The following is a 16,213-nucleotide window of genomic DNA, read 5'->3' as shown; positions in this document are numbered from 1 at the left end:
TTGTGTGTGTGTGTGTGTGTGTGTGTGTGTGTGTGTGTGTGTGTGTGTGTGTGTGTGTGTGTATATATAATGTATATATGTAAAAAAAAATATAAAATCTGTAGTTATGTATGTATGTATGTATGGCGGGCGGGCAAAAAAGGCCTGCTGTATGTTTTTAAGTTCTTCGGATGACCATGCCGCTCTAATATTCTCCTTACTAGGGTCTACTAATGCTGGCCCAGGGGAAGGCAATAAAGCCCTATGGGGCCGAAGCCAATTTCCCTTATTTTAGGTTAAAAGTTTCCATCCGTCCCCACTGGAAATGCGGCCGGCCGAAGAGATCCCTCCAACCGACCGACCGACGCACCTTCAGAGACAAACTAGTGCTTGCTTCTAGTGTCATCGCCGGCTTAACCATCCTTTGTAGGGAGCTGACGAGTCCTGCAGTAGCAGCAGCAGCAGGCTCTGCAAGCCTAGGATGCGTGAGCACGGTGCAAGAGGAAGGACTGAGGGTGTGAGGCTGGGCGCGGTTGAGAAGGCGTGGGGCGGGGCTATGGAAAGTTTTAATAGCTCTCCCAGCTGCCTGGGTGCATTGTGGGTGCGCCCAGAGTGCTGGCTGAGCGTGTTGCCTCAAGCCTTGGAAGTGGAGTTGGGCGGGCCGGGCTACAGGTGAAACCCATTTCGGGTTATCGCTTCTCGGCCTTTTGGCTAAGATCAAGTGTAGTATCTGTTCTTATCAGTTTAATATCTGATACGTCCCCTATCTGGGGACCATATATTAAATGGATTTTTAGAACAGGGAGCTGGAAAAAGAGCTTGCTCTGTCCACTCCACGCATTGACCTGGTATTGCAGTACCTCCAGGACCGGTGCACCCCCTTTCCTACAGCAGTTTCCAAAAGCAGAAAAACAAAACCGACGAGCAAGAGGTGCAGCGCAGCTGTGGCGGCGGCTGCTGCTACCACCCAAGCACTTTGATTGACACTCAGCCCGTCTGCTCGCAACATTGTATCCACTGAGCAGCTGCGTCTGCCAGAGTGTGCACAGCACAGGTACAACTGGAAGCAAAACACACACACACACACCAGTTCATATGGCAGCCGCACTCTATAGTTCGTACCTACCGCTGCGCTAATAGCCAAGTTGGAAACATCGGGCAGGCACAGCGTATCCTGGCAGCCTGCGTCTGTATGCTCCACGTATTCGGGTCATGGGTGTATGTGCAGGGGGCCCGGAGCCCTAGGGGGCCCATAAAGTCTCTCTTCCCCACATTGTAAACCAATGCTATCAATGACGCTTTATAGTTTGGGGGCCCAGTTCCAGACTTTGTACTGGGGCCCCGCAGCTTCAAGTTACACCTCCGGATCAGGATAATGCTAGGCCATTCCAACCAGCCTGTGTGTGTGACCTGCAGTCGCTGGTAGTCGAAAAGCGGCCGGCCCCGGATGCGCGCTTCAGAGTGGACAGACAGCAGCGGACCCCCAATCACACAGGCCCAAGGCTTGCTATGTAGCACGGAATACCTCATTGGACTGCAGCACTCCACGCGGGCTGAGATACACGCTCCACGTGGGATGGGCAGTATTCGTCCATGAAGATCCAGGCCAACGTTTAGAGATGGAGCAACACTCGGGGAGCAAAGAACTCCAACGAACGGACGCCTACTTTACAAGGATGTATTGCTTTATTCAATGCATGGACACAGAAACAGTTCAACCGCTCGATTACAGACCGCAGTCAATACAGTAAAGAAAGAAATGTGTCTGTTTAATGTAAACTTGCATGGAGCTCGTTTGTCAGCCACTGACTGACTGAATGCTGAAACGTGGTCTGACGTTACATGCACCACCAGGGATAAGGCCTTGCCTATAAGCATTCCCCAGCTGGCAAAAACCGAACCTCCCTGCCTATTCCTCACCATGGAAGAACGGAACCTACCTTTTTTTTAAAAAAAGAAAGCCACAGCAGCAGCCAACTCGATTTTGGTAGGCCGCTGTCTCCCCCTTGTGTGCTGCATAAAAAATGCACTCCACTAAAAATAGCAATGATCCACGAAATAGAGCGTATGGAGAGAATGAGGCTTCCAGATGAGCCGTCAGGCTATGATAAATTGTATCACACCTGGGCGATATGGATAGATGCCCGGAGCTCACCCCTATTTACCAAGTGGTTACAGACAGGGACATGTGAGTAACACGTTTAAACCACAATCGTAAAGAGAAACAACAATTCCGGAGCCCGCCCCCCCCCCCCCTTTTTGTTTTATTTTTTCTTTCTCCCGTGTCATAGATACCTACCCCCCCCTTACCCTCCCCTCATTCCCCTGTTTGTAGACCTTATAAAATATCACAGACAAACATGATATAGTTCAACTCGAAATTGATTTATTAAGTTTCATTGTCAAAGTTAATTTTACATTGCTTTGAGATAAGGCAAAAGTTTCCCCCCCTCCATGAAACCAATAAAACCTATATTGAATAAAATAAAAATGATGCAGTTACCGGTAGTTCTGCAGCTTCTTGGTGGAAATAAAGACCATCTCCCGTCTCCCAGCTGCAGCAGAGACTGACTGAAATGGCTGCCAAGCCCGGTATTAATGCTTCTAAATTGATGACATCACAAAGGAGTGACATCGTCAGCCTTCCAAACACCTGGCTCAATTGCATACAGTATGTATGTATGTATGCATGTATGTGAGTGAGTCTATCTATCTATCTATCTATCTATCTATCTATCTTTATTAATTATGTAGAATATAGATATGGATTATTTCTAAATTACAGATTTTGTAGATATAGATTAAAGATAGATTTAAGATTGTGTGTGTGTGTGTGTGTGTGTGTGTGTGTGTGTGTGTGTGTGTGTGTGTGTGTGTGTATATATAATGTATATATGTAAAAAAAAATATAAAATCTGTAGTTATGTATGTATGTATGTATGGCGGGCGGGCAAAAAAGGCCTGCTGTATGTTTTTAAGTTCTTCGGATGACCATGCCGCTCTAATATTCTCCTTACTAGGGTCTACTAATGCTGGCCCAGGGGAAGGCAATAAAGCCCTATGGGGCCGAAGCCAATTTCCCTTATTTTAGGTTAAAAGTTTCCATCCGTCCCCACTGGAAATGCGGCCGGCCGAAGAGATCCCTCCAACCGACCGACCGACGCACCTTCAGAGACAAACTAGTGCTTGCTTCTAGTGTCATCGCCGGCTTAACCATCCTTTGTAGGGAGCTGACGAGTCCTGCAGTAGCAGCAGCAGCAGGCTCTGCAAGCCTAGGATGCGTGAGCACGGTGCAAGAGGAAGGACTGAGGGTGTGAGGCTGGGCGCGGTTGAGAAGGCGTGGGGCGGGGCTATGGAAAGTTTTAATAGCTCTCCCAGCTGCCTGGGTGCATTGTGGGTGCGCCCAGAGTGCTGGCTGAGCGTGTTGCCTCAAGCCTTGGAAGTGGAGTTGGGCGGACCGGGCTACAGGTGAAACCCATTTCGGGTTATCGCTTCTCGGCCTTTTGGCTCAGATCAAGTGTAAGGCTCGGTCTGTGCTGGAGGAGCGATCTGGGTGCGCCCAGTTTTTTTGCTTGGAGCGGCATCTTTTTCCTGTGGTTTTTGGACCGACAGCTGACCCCTGAAAATGTTTGGCATGAAGAATTCCATACGCTTTGAAGTTGCGCCAGGAGATTACAACAAGAACACTGTCGTCTTTATCGTCAGAGATATTCTCCTGGAGAAGATGAAGGTTCCTAAAGCAGCCATCTACAGCGTGCAGGACTTTCCACGGCAGGGTATGTACGATGTGACTTTTACAGAGGAACATATCTGCCTAAATGTTTATGAATGGCTCAGAAAGCACAAGGACATTGACTTGTTGGATGGAGTTAGGATCACTCCGTTGTTTGGCATCCACGAAAAGCCAGTTTTGGTGCATGTCTACAACCCCTTCACTGAGGTTGAACTAGTTAAAAGCTTTTTAAGAAGATATTGCGACCAGGTGAGGGGTGGAGACAAGCAGATGAACATTTTAGGCATATTCAACTGCAAGTACAAGTTCTATTGCAGATTTAGACAGAGTGCAGACAGCATTGGAGGTGTGAAGCACCCACCGGCCAACTTCACAATTGCTGGACATAGAGGCTATTTGTCTTATCCGGGGCAACCCACTTACTGCCGCAATTGCTTCGAGTTTGGGCATGTAAAAACTGAATGCACGAAAGGGCAAGTATGCAGAAACTGCCAGGAAGAGGGTCATCACGCTGGTAATTGCCCGCAACCAAAGCGGTGTGACTTTTGTGGCTCTAGCGATCATATGTTTAAAGATTGCACTGCGAGCATAAGGCCCAGAATGGGAGGAGAGAGGGAAGAGGTGCCAGAGCAGGAGAGAGCTGGTAAATCTCCTGGCATACAGAGGAAGGTTGAAAACCCCAAAAGTGTGCAGGCTGAAGCTGCAGGGCCTGCTGAGGTATCTGGAGCCGTAGGGGCCCCAAAAGTGTCTGAGGTTCCAAAAACGTCTGAGACTGCAAAATTGTCTGAGGCCACAAAAACTGAAACTGCAAAAATATCTTGGGCTGCAGTGGCTGCTAAGGCACCTGTGGAGGCTGGAGTGTCTGGAGCTGCTAGGGCACCAGTGGTTGCTAAAGTGTCCAAAGCAACTAAAATGTCCAGAGCAACTAAAGCGCCGGTGGCAAGTAAAACGCCTGTAGTTTCCAAACCACCTGAGGTCGTTAAAGTGTCTGAGGCAGCAGAAATGCCTGAAGCTGTGGAGGTATCTGAGGCCCAGGTGTCTAAGATAATTAGACACCTGGAGGAAGTAATTGAAGGGGTGGAGAGTCCAGTACATCCCTCAGACCCAGAGAACATTGCAAGCTTCTCCTCACCAGAGACTTCCCTGTGTAAGAGGGAGGGTGGTGGGGATTCTGAAAGCTCAAGTGATGAAGAGTTCGCAAAAGTGGTGGGGGACTCTGCTAAAAAACGAAAGTGTGAGAGGAGTAAAGAAAAACCCATGGAAACCGGCGACCCGCTGGAAAAAGTGGCGCAGGACCTTGTCCTTACTACTGATAGTGGTGAAGACTTATAAATGAATCTTTGCATAGGGTACTCACCCTGATGTATTTAAGCAGTATGAAAATGAGGATGTAATATGGGTTTTACCATTTGCTCACAAAATGTCCGGGTGTTTACCAGTAGGGCCAGGAGGACGGCCATACTGAGTTTTCTCAGACAGGAGAATGCGGATGTGTACTGTCTGCAAGAATGTGGGATTACTGGTGATATAAAGCCTGATGAATGGCCTTGTGGGACATGTATATGGTCTGGCAGTAAAACCAACAGAAATGATGGGGTAGGCATATTGCTTAAGTCGGGGGAGGTGCAGCTAGACAGCTACACAGTAATTGAGGTGGGGAGGTGTCTGTCAGCGGTACTGATATATAAAAACACGAAGTTTTTGTTAGTTAATATTTATGCTCCCAGCAGTAAGAATGAGAGAAAACTTTTATTTGAAAAAATTAAATTGTTTATTCAGGGCAGAATGCCAGTAATTATAGTCGGTGATGTGAACTGCGACCTGGACAAGAAGGCTTTTGATTTGTCTGGGAAGGTTTTGTCAGAGATTGTTTCTGATTATAGGTTGCAAGATATGCAGATTTTATGTAACATTAACCCCAAATTATGTACGTACCATGCTGATAGAGGGGGCCTTCATTCCCGGTTGGATTATTGTTTTGTTTCAGAGAATATCATACCGTTAAGTTACCAACAAAAACCAGTTATTTTTTCGGATCATGAGTGTTTGCTGTGTGGTGTGGATGTGAATGTGAGAGGGGTACATGGGAGGGGGCTGTGGAAACTCAATATAAGTCATCTGGAGAGTGAGGATGTGAGAAAGGAGTATGAGTGTCTGTATAACAGGTGGTGTGAGAGGAAAAACAAGTTTGCTAATATTCTGCAGTGGTGGGATTGGGTAAAAAAGAAGACTAAAGCATATTTCAAGTCTTTGGGATATAAACTGGCAGCAAGAAGGCGGGAGGAGTACACAAAACTAAACACACGTCTAAGTTTTTTGGAGAGAATGAGAGAGAATGGTGTGGATGTGCAGGATGAGTTGGTGAGTGTGAGGAGAGAAATTAATAGGTATATGACAGAAAAAGGCAGAAGCATCATATACAGGGCCAAACTGGAAAAGATGGAGTATGGAGAGAAATGCTCTAGGTTTTTCTTTAAAAAGGTCTTTGCAAAGAAACCAACAATAGAGGTGGTGGCGAAAGAGGATGGATGTGAGGTGAGTGGGGATGGTGTGAGTGAGGAAGTGGCTGCGTTCTATGAGGATCTGTATGCGGTGAAAGAGAGGGATGAGAGTTTGGAGAGTGAGGTGCTGAGTGTGCTAGAGAGTAAGCTTGGAGAGGGAGAGAGAGCGTCTGTGATGAGAGACATATCTATGGATGAGGTGGAGAGAGTGGTACAAGGAATGGCTGTGAATAAGACGCCTGGTGAGGATGGGTTGCCTGTGGAATTCTATCGTCTGTTGTGGAAGGTGGTGGGAGTGGATGTGTGTGCGGTGTGTAAGTATATGTGGGAGAATGTGGAAGTGGCTGAGAGTATGCGTGGGGGAGTGATTGTGTTGATACCAAAAAAAGGAAGCCTGAAAAGTCTGAAAAATTGGAGGCCCATCACGTTACTTAACTGTGATTACAAGATTTATGCGAAGATAGTGGCCAACAGAATGAGAGATGTGGTTGAATGTGTGGTGAGTGAAGAGCAATTTTGTGCGGTGCCTGGTAGAAGAGTGCAAGAGAGTCTGGTGTTGTTGAGAGATGTGTTGTGGGATTGTAAGAGTAGAGAGAAGAGTGTGTATGTTGTGTCTATAGACTTTGAAAAGGCGTATGATAGATTGTCTCATAGTTTTTTGTTTAGAGTGTTGTTACGAATGGGTTTCCCGAGTGATTTTGTGTGGAGAGTTCAGAGTTTGTATAATGGAATGTATAGCAGAGTGTTGGTGAATGGATGTGTGGGGAGAAAGGTGAATGGATGTTCTGGGGTGCGGCAGGGCTGTCCGCTGTCCGCAGTCGCCTTTATCTGTGCGATTGAGCCATTGTTGTGCCTGTTGAGAAAGGACAAAGTTGTGAGAGGGATTCATATTCCAGGAAGTGGTGGGAAAGAGTTAAAAGTGTGTGCGTATATGGATGATGTGTGTGTGGTGTGCGAGTCAGAGAGTGCTGTGCGTAGAGTCAAGTTGTTAGCGTCTATTTTTTGTGGTGCGTCTGCTTTTAGAGTGAATTGGTCAAAGAGTGAATGTAAAGTATTTGGGGAGGTAGGTGGAGTGAGAGATTTAGGTTTGAATGTAGTGTCTGGGCCAATGAAAATTCTGGGGGTCATGTTTAATGACTCTGTGGATGGTAAAGAGAGTTGGGAGGCAGCAAAGGAAAGAGTGGAGAAACGGTTGACCTTCTGGAGGATGAGAGATCTTAGTCTCCTGGGAAAAATAGTAGTGATCAAGAGTATTGTTCTGCCAATCTTTTTGTATGTGGCAATGATCTTCCCGCCTGACTATATGAGGCTCAGGAGTTTAAATAGGATTCTATTTGTTTTTTTCTGGGGATCTAAGATGGAGCGCTTGAAAAGAGAGACTGTGGTGAAGAACTGGAGGAATGGTGGTATGAGTTTCCCGAACCTAGAAGTTTATTTTGGAGTGAATGGATTAGTTTTTTTATTGGCTGTGATTGAGAGAGAGAGAAAGGTGTCGTGTATGATGAGATATTTGGCTGGGCGACTGTTTGTAAGGTTAAAGTGGTGCAGGAATGACTTGAGTAAGCCTGTTGCATTCGTGGTTCCAAAGTGGTATGAGTGGATTGTAAAGTTTGTAGAGAAGTATGAGTTGAGTGAAGTGGAAGTGAGTATGCTCCGAAATAAACGTCTGCTTGTGAGAATGATTGAGAGTAGGGAAAGGGTGAGTGAGATAAATCTGGTTGGTGGAAGGAATGTGCAGAGAGTATGGGCGAAAGTGAGAATGGATGGAATGACTGGCAGACAGAAAGAAATTGTATGGCAGAGCTTGCATGGCGTACTACCTGTGAGAGAATTCCAGAGGAGTAGAGGTCTGATAGCAAGAGAGACCTGTCCTAGAGTCCAGTGTGGAGGCAGCGAGAGCATAGTCCACTTATTCTGGAATTGTGCCTATGCCCAGAAAGTGGTGAAAAAATTAGGACCGCTCTGTAAAGAGTTAACAGGCATTCAGTTTCTATCTTTTGAGGTACTGATGTTTGGATTAGGTGCGAGTGATGGAGTGAAAGAAAGATTGTTGTGGTTGTTTTTGTCATGTGTGAAAGAAGTGCTGTGGGATGTGAGGAACGTGTATGTGTATAAAAGAGAAGAGCTGAGTGTGAATGCGAGTGTAAGAATGGTGCTAGGGAAGTTATTCATATGCTACCTATGGGATAAGAGGAGGAGGGGGGTGGATGCGGAGGGCGTTTGGAAGGTGAAGAAGTGGATTCAACTTGTTGGATTGTAAAAATAATGTTTTTTCTTTGTGATATTGTTTTTTGTTACTGTGAAAAATAAGAACAGTAATAAAGCCTGATGATGAAAGGGATGAACGTTGCAGTAAATATGCAATGACAGTTTACTTGAAAGTAAAGTAAAGTAAGTTTTCAACCCAATCTGAGGGTATAAAAAAAAAAAAAAAAATCTGTTCTTATCAGTTTAATATCTGATACGTCCCCTATCTGGGGACCATATATTAAATGGATTTTTAGAACAGGGAGCTGGAAAAAGAGCTTGCTCTGTCCACTCCACGCATTGACCTGGTATTGCAGTACCTCCAGGACCGGTGCACCCCCTTTCCTACAGCAGTTTCCAAAAGCAGAAAAACAAAACCGACGAGCAAGAGGTGCAGCGCAGCTGTGGCGGCGGCTGCTGCTACCACCCAAGCACTTTGATTGACACTCAGCCCGTCTGCTCGCAACATTGTATCCACTGAGCAGCTGCGTCTGCCAGAGTGTGCACAGCACAGGTACAACTGGAAGCAAAACACACACACACACACACACCAGTTCATATGGCAGCCGCACTCTATAGTTCGTACCTACCGCTGCGCTAATAGCCAAGTTGGAAACATCGGGCAGGCACAGCGTATCCTGGCAGCCTGCGTCTGTATGCTCCACGTATTCGGGTCATGGGTGTATGTGCAGGGGGCCCGGAGCCCTAGGGGGCCCATAAAGTCTCTCTTCCCCACATTGTAAACCAATGCTATCAATGACGCTTTATAGTTTGGGGGCCCAGTTCCAGACTTTGTACTGGGGCCCCGCAGCTTCAAGTTACACCTCCGGATCAGGATAATGCTAGACCATTCCAACCAGCCTGTGTGTGTGACCTGCAGTCGCTGGTAGTCGAAAAGCGGCCGGCCCCGGATGCGCGCTTCAGAGTGGACAGACAGCAGCGGACCCCCAATCACACAGGCCCAAGGCTTGCTATGTAGCACGGAATACCTCATTGGACTGCAGCACTCCACGCGGGCTGAGATACACGCTCCACGTGGGATGGGCAGTATTCGTCCATGAAGATCCAGGCCAACGTTTAGAGATGGAGCAACACTCGGGGAGCAAAGAACTCCAACGAACGGACGCCTACTTTACAAGGATGTATTGCTTTATTCAATGCATGGACACAGAAACAGTTCAACCGCTCGATTACAGACCGCAGTCAATACAGTAAAGAAAGAAATGTGTCTGTTTAATGTAAACTTGCATGGAGCTCGTTTGTCAGCCACTGACTGACTGAATGCTGAAACGTGGTCTGACGTTACATGCACCACCAGGGATAAGGCCTTGCCTATAAGCATTCCCCAGCTGGCAAAAACCGAACCTCCCTGCCTATTCCTCACCATGGAAGAACGGAACCTACCTTTTTTTTAAAAAAAGAAAGCCACAGCAGCAGCCAACTCGATTTTGGTAGGCCGCTGTCTCCCCCTTGTGTGCTGCATAAAAAATGCACTCCACTAAAAATAGCAATGATCCACGAAATAGAGCGTATGGAGAGAATGAGGCTTCCAGATGAGCCGTCAGGCTATGATAAATTGTATCACACCTGGGCGATATGGATAGATGCCCGGAGCTCACCCCTATTTACCAAGTGGTTACAGACAGGGACATGTGAGTAACACGTTTAAACCACAATCGTAAAGAGAAACAACAATTCCGGAGCCCGCCCCCCCCCCCCCTTTTTGTTTTATTTTTTCTTTCTCCCGTGTCATAGATACCTACCCCCCCCTTACCCTCCCCTCATTCCCCTGTTTGTAGACCTTATAAAATATCACAGACAAACATGATATAGTTCAACTCGAAATTGATTTATTAAGTTTCATTGTCAAAGTTAATTTTACATTGCTTTGAGATAAGGCAAAAGTTTCCCCCCCTCCATGAAACCAATAAAACCTATATTGAATAAAATAAAAATGATGCAGTTACCGGTAGTTCTGCAGCTTCTTGGTGGAAATAAAGACCATCTCCCGTCTCCCAGCTGCAGCAGAGACTGACTGAAATGGCTGCCAAGCCCGGTATTAATGCTTCTAAATTGATGACATCACAAAGGAGTGACATCGTCAGCCTTCCAAACACCTGGCTCAATTGCATACAGTATGTATGTATGTATGCATGTATGTGAGTGAGTCTATCTATCTATCTATCTATCTATCTATCTATCTTTATTAATTATGTAGAATATAGATATGGATTATTTCTAAATTACAGATTTTGTAGATATAGATTAAAGATAGATTTAAGATTGTGTGTGTGTGTGTGTGTGTGTGTGTGTGTGTGTGTGTGTGTGTGTGTGTGTGTGTGTGTGTGTGTATATATAATGTATATATGTAAAAAAAAATATAAAATCTGTAGTTATGTATGTATGTATGTATGGCGGGCGGGCAAAAAAGGCCTGCTGTATGTTTTTAAGTTCTTCGGATGACCATGCCGCTCTAATATTCTCCTTACTAGGGTCTACTAATGCTGGCCCAGGGGAAGGCAATAAAGCCCTATGGGGCCGAAGCCAATTTCCCTTATTTTAGGTTAAAAGTTTCCATCCGTCCCCACTGGAAATGCGGCCGGCCGAAGAGATCCCTCCAACCGACCGACCGACGCACCTTCAGAGACAAACTAGTGCTTGCTTCTAGTGTCATCGCCGGCTTAACCATCCTTTGTAGGGAGCTGACGAGTCCTGCAGTAGCAGCAGCAGCAGGCTCTGCAAGCCTAGGATGCGTGAGCACGGTGCAAGAGGAAGGACTGAGGGTGTGAGGCTGGGCGCGGTTGAGAAGGCGTGGGGCGGGGCTATGGAAAGTTTTAATAGCTCTCCCAGCTGCCTGGGTGCATTGTGGGTGCGCCCAGAGTGCTGGCTGAGCGTGTTGCCTCAAGCCTTGGAAGTGGAGTTGGGCGGGCCGGGCTACAGGTGAAACCCATTTCGGGTTATCGCTTCTCGGCCTTTTGGCTAAGATCAAGTGTAGTATCTGTTCTTATCAGTTTAATATCTGATACGTCCCCTATCTGGGGACCATATATTAAATGGATTTTTAGAACAGGGAGCTGGAAAAAGAGCTTGCTCTGTCCACTCCACGCATTGACCTGGTATTGCAGTACCTCCAGGACCGGTGCACCCCCTTTCCTACAGCAGTTTCCAAAAGCAGAAAAACAAAACCGACGAGCAAGAGGTGCAGCGCAGCTGTGGCGGCGGCTGCTGCTACCACCCAAGCACTTTGATTGACACTCAGCCCGTCTGCTCGCAACATTGTATCCACTGAGCAGCTGCGTCTGCCAGAGTGTGCACAGCACAGGTACAACTGGAAGCAAAACACACACACACACACACACCAGTTCATATGGCAGCCGCACTCTATAGTTCGTACCTACCGCTGCGCTAATAGCCAAGTTGGAAACATCGGGCAGGCACAGCGTATCCTGGCAGCCTGCGTCTGTATGCTCCACGTATTCGGGTCATGGGTGTATGTGCAGGGGGCCCGGAGCCCTAGGGGGCCCATAAAGTCTCTCTTCCCCACATTGTAAACCAATGCTATCAATGACGCTTTATAGTTTGGGGGCCCAGTTCCAGACTTTGTACTGGGGCCCCGCAGCTTCAAGTTACACCTCCGGATCAGGATAATGCTAGGCCATTCCAACCAGCCTGTGTGTGTGACCTGCAGTCGCTGGTAGTCGAAAAGCGGCCGGCCCCGGATGCGCGCTTCAGAGTGGACAGACAGCAGCGGACCCCCAATCACACAGGCCCAAGGCTTGCTATGTAGCACGGAATACCTCATTGGACTGCAGCACTCCACGCGGGCTGAGATACACGCTCCACGTGGGATGGGCAGTATTCGTCCATGAAGATCCAGGCCAACGTTTAGAGATGGAGCAACACTCGGGGAGCAAAGAACTCCAACGAACGGACGCCTACTTTACAAGGATGTATTGCTTTATTCAATGCATGGACACAGAAACAGTTCAACCGCTCGATTACAGACCGCAGTCAATACAGTAAAGAAAGAAATGTGTCTGTTTAATGTAAACTTGCATGGAGCTCGTTTGTCAGCCACTGACTGACTGAATGCTGAAACGTGGTCTGACGTTACATGCACCACCAGGGATAAGGCCTTGCCTATAAGCATTCCCCAGCTGGCAAAAACCGAACCTCCCTGCCTATTCCTCACCATGGAAGAACGGAACCTACCTTTTTTTTAAAAAAAGAAAGCCACAGCAGCAGCCAACTCGATTTTGGTAGGCCGCTGTCTCCCCCTTGTGTGCTGCATAAAAAATGCACTCCACTAAAAATAGCAATGATCCACGAAATAGAGCGTATGGAGAGAATGAGGCTTCCAGATGAGCCGTCAGGCTATGATAAATTGTATCACACCTGGGCGATATGGATAGATGCCCGGAGCTCACCCCTATTTACCAAGTGGTATGTGAGTAACACGTTTAAACCACAATCGTAAAGAGAAACAACAATTCCGGAGCCCGCCCCCCCCCCCCTTTTTGTTTTATTTTTTCTTTCTCCCGTGTCATAGATACCTACCCCCCCCTTACCCTCCCCTCATTCCCCTGTTTGTAGACCTTATAAAATATCACAGACAAACATGATATAGTTCAACTCGAAATTGATTTATTAAGTTTCATTGTCAAAGTTAATTTTACATTGCTTTGAGATAAGGCAAAAGTTTCCCCCCCTCCATGAAACCAATAAAACCTATATTGAATAAAATAAAAATGATGCAGTTACCGGTAGTTCTGCAGCTTCTTGGTGGAAATAAAGACCATCTCCCGTCTCCCAGCTGCAGCAGAGACTGACTGAAATGGCTGCCAAGCCCGGTATTAATGCTTCTAAATTGATGACATCACAAAGGAGTGACATCGTCAGCCTTCCAAACACCTGGCTCAATTGCATACAGTATGTATGTATGTATGCATGTATGTGAGTGAGTCTATCTATCTATCTATCTATCTATCTATCTATCTATCTATCTATTAATTATGTAGAATATAGATATGGATTATTTCTAAATTACAGATTTTGTAGATATAGATTAAAGATAGATTTAAGATTGTGTGTGTGTGTGTGTGTGTGTGTGTGTGTGTGTGTGTGTGTGTGTGTGTGTGTGTGTGTGTGTATATATAATGTATATATGTAAAAAAAAATATAAAATCTGTAGTTATGTATGTATGTATGTATGGCGGGCGGGCAAAAAAGGCCTGCTGTATGTTTTTAAGTTCTTCGGATGACCATGCCGCTCTAATATTCTCCTTACTAGGGTCTACTAATGCTGGCCCAGGGGAAGGCAATAAAGCCCTATGGGGCCGAAGCCAATTTCCCTTATTTTAGGTTAAAAGTTTCCATCCGTCCCCACTGGAAATGCGGCCGGCCGAAGAGATCCCTCCAACCGACCGACCGACGCACCTTCAGAGACAAACTAGTGCTTGCTTCTAGTGTCATCGCCGGCTTAACCATCCTTTGTAGGGAGCTGACGAGTCCTGCAGTAGCAGCAGCAGCAGGCTCTGCAAGCCTAGGATGCGTGAGCACGGTGCAAGAGGAAGGACTGAGGGTGTGAGGCTGGGCGCGGTTGAGAAGGCGTGGGGCGGGGCTATGGAAAGTTTTAATAGCTCTCCCAGCTGCCTGGGTGCATTGTGGGTGCGCCCAGAGTGCTGGCTGAGCGTGTTGCCTCAAGCCTTGGAAGTGGAGTTGGGCGGGCCGGGCTACAGGTGAAACCCATTTCGGGTTATCGCTTCTCGGCCTTTTGGCTAAGATCAAGTGTAGTATCTGTTCTTATCAGTTTAATATCTGATACGTCCCCTATCTGGGGACCATATATTAAATGGATTTTTAGAACAGGGAGCTGGAAAAAGAGCTTGCTCTGTCCACTCCACGCATTGACCTGGTATTGCAGTACCTCCAGGACCGGTGCACCCCCTTTCCTACAGCAGTTTCCAAAAGCAGAAAAACAAAACCGACGAGCAAGAGGTGCAGCGCAGCTGTGGCGGCGGCTGCTGCTACCACCCAAGCACTTTGATTGACACTCAGCCCGTCTGCTCGCAACATTGTATCCACTGAGCAGCTGCGTCTGCCAGAGTGTGCACAGCACAGGTACAACTGGAAGCAAAACACACACACACACACACACCAGTTCATATGGCAGCCGCACTCTATAGTTCGTACCTACCGCTGCGCTAATAGCCAAGTTGGAAACATCGGGCAGGCACAGCGTATCCTGGCAGCCTGCGTCTGTATGCTCCACGTATTCGGGTCATGGGTGTATGTGCAGGGGGCCCGGAGCCCTAGGGGGCCCATAAAGTCTCTCTTCCCCACATTGTAAACCAATGCTATCAATGACGCTTTATAGTTTGGGGGCCCAGTTCCAGACTTTGTACTGGGGCCCCGCAGCTTCAAGTTACACCTCCGGATCAGGATAATGCTAGGCCATTCCAACCAGCCTGTGTGTGTGACCTGCAGTCGCTGGTAGTCGAAAAGCGGCCGGCCCCGGATGCGCGCTTCAGAGTGGACAGACAGCAGCGGACCCCCAATCACACAGGCCCAAGGCTTGCTATGTAGCACGGAATACCTCATTGGACTGCAGCACTCCACGCGGGCTGAGATACACGCTCCACGTGGGATGGGCAGTATTCGTCCATGAAGATCCAGGCCAACGTTTAGAGATGGAGCAACACTCGGGGAGCAAAGAACTCCAACGAACGGACGCCTACTTTACAAGGATGTATTGCTTTATTCAATGCATGGACACAGAAACAGTTCAACCGCTCGATTACAGACCGCAGTCAATACAGTAAAGAAAGAAATGTGTCTGTTTAATGTAAACTTGCATGGAGCTCGTTTGTCAGCCACTGACTGACTGAATGCTGAAACGTGGTCTGACGTTACATGCACCACCAGGGATAAGGCCTTGCCTATAAGCATTCCCCAGCTGGCAAAAACCGAACCTCCCTGCCTATTCCTCACCATGGAAGAACGGAACCTACCTTTTTTTTAAAAAAAGAAAGCCACAGCAGCAGCCAACTCGATTTTGGTAGGCCGCTGTCTCCCCCTTGTGTGCTGCATAAAAAATGCACTCCACTAAAAATAGCAATGATCCACGAAATAGAGCGTATGGAGAGAATGAGGCTTCCAGATGAGCCGTCAGGCTATGATAAATTGTATCACACCTGGGCGATATGGATAGATGCCCGGAGCTCACCCCTATTTACCAAGTGGTTACAGACAGGGACATGTGAGTAACACGTTTAAACCACAATCGTAAAGAGAAACAACAATTCCGGAGCCCGCCCCCCCCCCCCTTTTTGTTTTATTTTTTCTTTCTCCCGTGTCATAGATACCTACCCCCCCCTTACCCTCCCCTCATTCCCCTGTTTGTAGACCTTATAAAATATCACAGACAAACATGATATAGTTCAACTCGAAATTGATTTATTAAGTTTCATTGTCAAAGTTAATTTTACATTGCTTTGAGATAAGGCAAAAGTTTCCCCCCCTCCATGAAACCAATAAAACCTATATTGAATAAAATAAAAATGATGCAGTTACCGGTAGTTCTGCAGCTTCTTGGTGGAAATAAAGACCATCTCCCGTCTCCCAGCTGCAGCAGAGACTGACTGAAATGGCTGCCAAGCCCGGTATTAATGCTTCTAAATTGATGACATCACAAAGGAGTGACATCGTCAGCCTTCCAAACACCTGGCTCAATTGCATACAGTATGTATGTATG

At 47.1% G+C, this 16,213-nt stretch overlaps 4 non-coding genes across 4 annotated transcripts; all 4 read left to right on the top strand.

Moving 5' to 3' along the window:
* The first annotated feature begins 670 nt into the window (after positions 1 to 670).
* LOC136604763 (U2 spliceosomal RNA) lies at positions 671 to 861 on the top strand. The gene has a single exon (XR_010789863.1). It is a non-coding gene; the product is annotated as a U2 spliceosomal RNA (small nuclear RNA).
* A 7,744-nt stretch (positions 862 to 8,605) lies between these two features.
* LOC136604748 (U2 spliceosomal RNA) lies at positions 8,606 to 8,802 on the top strand. Its single transcript, XR_010789850.1, has one exon. It is a non-coding gene; the product is annotated as a U2 spliceosomal RNA (small nuclear RNA).
* Positions 8,803 to 11,419: 2,617 nt separating this feature from the next.
* Positions 11,420 to 11,610, top strand: LOC136604762 (U2 spliceosomal RNA). The gene has a single exon (XR_010789862.1). It is a non-coding gene; the product is annotated as a U2 spliceosomal RNA (small nuclear RNA).
* Positions 11,611 to 14,217: 2,607 nt separating this feature from the next.
* Positions 14,218 to 14,408, top strand: LOC136604760 (U2 spliceosomal RNA). Its single transcript, XR_010789860.1, has one exon. It is a non-coding gene; the product is annotated as a U2 spliceosomal RNA (small nuclear RNA).
* Positions 14,409 to 16,213: the final 1,805 nt, after the last annotated feature.

The sequence above is a fragment of the Eleutherodactylus coqui genome, unplaced genomic scaffold (assembly GCF_035609145.1).
Source record: "Eleutherodactylus coqui strain aEleCoq1 unplaced genomic scaffold, aEleCoq1.hap1 HAP1_SCAFFOLD_284, whole genome shotgun sequence".
In the NCBI taxonomy this organism is placed as follows: Eukaryota; Metazoa; Chordata; class Amphibia; order Anura; family Eleutherodactylidae; genus Eleutherodactylus; species Eleutherodactylus coqui.
Note: the sequence above shows the minus strand (reverse complement) of the source record. Positions and strands in the feature narration are given on the sequence as shown.